This window comes from Ochotona princeps, chromosome 19 (genome assembly GCF_030435755.1).
Source record: "Ochotona princeps isolate mOchPri1 chromosome 19, mOchPri1.hap1, whole genome shotgun sequence".
NCBI lineage: Eukaryota > Metazoa > Chordata > Mammalia > Lagomorpha > Ochotonidae > Ochotona > Ochotona princeps.
The window spans coordinates 33,595,597-33,601,596 of NC_080850.1; positions in this window are offsets into that span (position 1 = coordinate 33,595,597).

The following is a 6,000-nucleotide window of genomic DNA, read 5'->3' on the forward strand; positions in this document are numbered from 1 at the left end:
AGACTTCTCTGGCATAAGGAGCATGTTTTCTGTTCATGTCTCCCAGCCACAAACTTAGTGCCTCTTCCTGATACAGAGGCCCTTGCCATGTGCTGGCTTGAGGTGTAACAGCCCAACAGCATAGGTTTCTTTTTCCATCATAATTTCCCAGACAGAAGATTCTGTCAGCAGGCAATGTGTCTTCTTTGCTGGATAAACCAAGAATTCTCACCTTTGCACTTAAAAAAAAAAACCTTAAAAATCACTTTACAGCTTCTTTTTTTGACACTTTTGAATTTCCAGCCTCAGTAAACTTGCACTTGGGGGCTGTAATGAAGATATAAAATAAGAGCTACCTCAACACAACCACGATGATAACTCACAGTCCATCAGCCTGACATCCAAGACGGCCAGTTGATGACTGGGCAGCGCGCACGGCCAGGGTGGGCTCTGGGAGGTGGGGAGAGGTGGGGGGCCACAGAGCACGAGCCTGAGATGTCATGCCACTTCGAATAGTAAGCAATTTAGAAGCCCTGAGTTGTTTTTAGTTTCGGGATTTTCTAACTGCAGTTTTCCGTGGGTGACTAGAACTGCTAAAAATGGAAATGTGGCCAAAGGGAAGGCTACTTGTAAGGTTTAAAGGGTCAGTTGATCAAAAAAATGAAATAACTGTAAACATATGCACCAAGGTAAACATTGACAGACTTCAGCTTAACAGTGACTGAAGGCAGCAACGCCCGACGTTCAATCAAGGAAAGGTGAACCACAGGGAAGAGCCGTACAGGGTAGAAAATGTAGACATCATTATAAACCAACCTAGGCCTCATTACAAGCCAACTGGACCAGATACTTTTCCCACAACAGAATACATATACACATTTTCTCAAGTTTGTGTAGGAAATTTTCCAGGGTATACCATAGGCTACCAACAAGTCTTTGAAATAATAAAGTATCTTTTCTGACCTCAACAGAAAGAAACCACAAATCAGTTATAAATGGAATTAACCAATAAACTTAACCACCAACAGGTCAAAAAAATTAAAAAAGAAATTAGGAAACAACTTGAGCTAAATAGGCACACGTGCCAAAACTTCCTAAGTGTGGTAGCACCACCGCTGCTAGAAAAATGAACAGCTCTCATGCTTACAGTAATAAATAGGATTATCTTAAATCAACAACCTAATCTTACACCTTCAGGTACTAGAAAAATAAGAACTGAACCAACTCAAGTTAGTATAAGGAAGGAAATAGTAATGCTAACAAAGGAATGGATATAGAAAAATACAGGAAACTAAGGTAGTTTGCAAAGAGTTATAAATTGGAATTTTAATTAGATCATGGAAAAGACTCAAGTGACCAAAATCAGAAATGAAAATGAATGACATGAATATTCATAGAAAGAAGAATAATAAGAGAATATGGGGAACAATTATATGCTAACAAGATGCATATCCTAAATGAAATATTGAAACTCCTAAAAACAAAACCTACACCAAGACTGAATCACAAAGAAATACAATTTGAGCAGTAAGATTTCATCCATAATCAGTCATTTTCTAACAACAACAACAAAAGCAACAGGACAGAAACTCCACTTGTGAATTTTGTCAAACATTTAAAGGCATAATACCAGTCTTAAGTTCTTCCTACAGACTGGAGCAATTTTACCGTGATGCCAAAGTTGAACTATACTATAGGTATAAGATACTATAGGAAAACTACACACCAACAATCCATAAGAATATTCACATAAGGGGGCCTGGTGCAGTAGCCTGGCGGCTAAAAGTCCTTCCCTTGAACATGCCAGGACCCCATATGGGCACCAGTTCTAATCCTGGAGGCCCCACTTCCCATCCAGCTCCCTGCTTGTGGCCTGGGAAGGCAGTTGAGGACAGCCCAAAGCCTTGGGACCCTGCACTCACCCCACATGTGAGACCCAGCAGAGGCTCCTGGCTCCTGGCTTTGGATTGGCTCAACTCTAGCTGTTGCGGCCGCTTGGGGAGTGAATCAATGGACAAAATATCTTCCTTTCTGCTTCTCCTTCTCTCTGTATATCTGACTTTCCAATAAAAATAAATAAATCTTTAAAAAAATATTCATATAAAAATCGGTAATACTAGTAGACTGAATTCAGCAGCAGAGAAAAAACATCCAAGCAATGGTAGCGCAGGATTTATGTTTAGAAGATAAAATAGTTAAACATACACAAACCCGTATGGAATAGACATGTTATCTGATGAAGGAAAACACATCTCCAGCAAATGGGACATCTAAATTGATTCAAAACAGTCATTTGATACAATTCAACAGTTTTTAATCATAAGCACTCAAAAACCAAGTATAGAAGGAAGAAAATTCGACTTAACACAGCGCGTGTGTGACTGCACTAGCATCATACTCAGTAGTCAAAGACTGGAAGTTCTCCTATATGATCATAAATAAGACAAGGAAGTTACTTAGGCCACTCTCATTCAACATAATTGTGGAAAATCCAGTTAGAGCAAGTTTGTTTAGACCATTCTCATTCAACGTAATAGCGGAAACTCTACTTTGAGCAATTAGGCAATAAAAGAAAATTAAAGGTACCCATATTCTAAAGGAGGAAGTACAATTGTCGTGTTTCAAGTGATTTAGTTCGACATACAGAAACCCTAAAGACACCACCAAAAATCTACTTGGAACTAATGAACTAATTCAGCAGTACTGCAGAACACAAAAATCAACACAGAGAAAATGAGCTATGTTTCTATACATTAACACTGAACAACATGAAAATAAAACTAAGAAAACTTCATCTATTTCAACACCATGAAAAAATACTTAGGAATAAGCTTAACCAAGGATGTGGAAGACCAGTATAGCGAAAATTAGAAAACATTACTAAAAGAAATTGAAGAACAGTTGTAAATCCCAAGATTCACAGATTCAACATAATCCCTATCAATATCCTAGTACTTTTACACAGAAATAAGAAAACCCATTCCAAAATTAATATGAATTCTCAAAAGATTCTAAATATCTAACACTGACTTAGAAAAAGAACACAAAGTTGGAGGAGTTACACTTCTAATTTTAAAAATGACTACATAGCCATAGTAATTAAATTAATATATTCTTACTACACATGGGTACTTACTGGGCAAATCATTTTTAGAGAGAAAACTGAATATCCCAGGCAATGAATAAAATGGAATCTTTTTCTTACATCATATATAAAAACCAACTCAACGTAGATCAAAGAACTAAATGTAAGATCTAAAACTACAAAACTCAGAAGGAAAAAAATTGGTAACATTGTATTTGGCAATGATTTCTTGGATGTAACGCCAAAACCAAAGGCAATCAAAGGAAAAAATACATAACCCCGACTTCTTAAGAATTAAAAATGCTGTGGTTCAATGGACACTATCAACAAAATGAGAAGGCAACCATGAAATCCAAAATATACACCCAAATTATACACAAGCTATGCCAAACTGGGCCATGGCACCCACCAGCACACGTGAGACCAGGACAGGGGGTTGAACCTGGTAGGGGAGAACCAGAGACCCCAGTGCTGGGCCACCACTCATGTTGGCCAATGTGAGAGCTAAAACTGGGGGCAGACCAGGCTGGGAAGGGCGACAATAACTGCTGGCCTACATGTGAACCAGGTTAGGGAGAAATCAAACTGGGGTAGCCGACCGTATCCACTGGTAGGTACAGGCATGAGCCAGAATAAGGGCAGGCAGGTTGGCCTTTGCTGAAGCATCAGCTGGCAAATGTTGGGACTGGGAGCAAGTCCTATCATGCTAGACCACAAAACCGCCTGGAGTACGTGAGATCCAGGGTGGGGAGTGATCTAGCGGAGGGGTTGTGGGCTCCTCTCCGATGGGCTGCAACTCCCACTGGCAAGCATAAGAACCAGGGGGCGGGCCAGGCTGGATAGACAGTGGCACCCTCTGGTGTGAGTGTGGGCTTGAGGGTGGAGTCAGTGGGTTGAGTTAAGCTTCAATACCTGCACATTTTGGCAGGCACAGGAACCAGAGTTGTGTGGCCCATCCAATGAGGGTTAGTGGGGGTCACTCTGACTGGGCTGCAGCTCCCGCTGGTGTACGTGAGGGCCAAGGGTGTGTTAGGCTGGGCTGGGCAGGGCTGGGTCACAGCACCCATTGGTTTGCTGAGGGCAGAGGCCAGACAACTACCCCAGTGAAACTTGACAGCAAACTTCTGGACCAAAGGAGATTCAGAAGTGGCCTATGGCAGCCAGTCGACCTCAGGAAGATTTCCTCATCCATGGAGTAGAGATAGCAGCATCTCAGAACTATCAAAAACCCATGAACAGAACCCCCAGAAAATGCTCTACAATGGTGAACTAGGGATGACATCAGGTGGCAGTTCCCCAGTCCCCAGGTTCACGTGGCATTTGGGAGGCTGGACATGGCTTCTCCTCTTGCATCCCCTTCTCCCCCATATACAGGAAGGAGGAGGAAATGTATGAACAAGGGTTTCACCTACCACTCCTGATCCTCGACCCTCCCGACCCTGATCAACTATGTTAACATCATCATTAATAAAACAAGAATATAAATAATCAATAAGCATAAAAGTTAGTCAGCATTGAATAATTAAGGAGAGACAAATAAAAGCCACACTGACATGCCACTTCACACCATTTGGGATGGCAGGTCTGAATAAAGTAAATGCAAAGATACACATAAACTGGAAGGAATGTAAAATGACGCGGAAAAGACAAGGTGCCAATCACTCAACAAGTGCAACATAATCACAGTAGGATTCAGCAACTTACTCCTGAGTATTAACCCAGAAGAATGGGAGACAGGGACTGGAACAGAACCTAGAGCCCCCATGTTTATAGCAGCCTCACTCACAGGGGCCAAAGGCCATCACACCTTAACATCTGTTGACATACAAATTGATTTTTCAATATGTAGTAGCTACTTCCTTAAAAAGGATGGAAATCCTTGATTTGGTGAGCCTTGAAAATATGCTAAATGAAGTAAGTGAATGGAAAAGGCCCAGTAAGGTGGGGTTTCACTCGTCTGCGGTCCCATGAACACTCAAAACCCTAGAGAGAGAAGGCAGTGTGGAAGTTACCGGGTCTGAGAAACACTGAGGTCATGGTTATGGGGACAGAGACTCAATGGCAAGGAACTGCGTACCGAGGACACTGGCACTGCGGATATACTGAATCCACGTGAACCACATTAAAACATGGCCTGGAGAGTAAACTGAACAAAATGTTCCTGAAAAAAAGGAACGAAAATTTTAGCTTATTTTGCTATAAAAATGTTAGTAATCCATTCACATTCAGAATCTTCAAAATATAGAAAACTAGCATTTTCGCTACTGGTGCAGTGGTCAGCTAGTCCTTCACCCGTGGGGCCAGCATCTCATACTGGCGCGGGTTCATGTCCCGACTGCTCCACTTCTGCCCCAGCTCTCTGGGAAAGCAGCAGAGGATGACCCAAAGTGCTTGGGCATCTGCCCCCACGTGGAAGATCTGGAATAAGCTCCTGACGACACTGCAACCCTCTGAAGAAAGAATCAGATGGCAGACTTCTCTGTCTCTCCTTTTTCTGTAAATCTGCCTTTCAAATAAAAAAATCTTTTTAAAAGTTATTATTAATAATGAATAAAGTAGGCACAGATTTCACAATGTTTGTACTAAAGTAATCTTCTAATTCCACTTTCCATCAACTTTTTAAAACTACTCTCATATTTTACCCCAGTGTAACAAAGACAGTGGAAGTCGCCGTGTCTCGCCCTCTCTCGTTCCTCAGTCCTGACCGTGGGGAGGAGGACCGGGTACTGGCTGGCACATGAATGTCCATGAGGAGACAGTGCTGGGAACAAAGGCACCTGGACAATCACTTCTGCTCAGAGCCCCCATCCCAAGGATCACTCGGATCCATATCTTGAGACCGGCTGAATATTTCTTGAGTTCATAGAAGTCAAATTTTTAACAGGTCTACTGAAGTCTATTTTATTTGCTTTAAAATCCACCCACTGTGCTTGGGA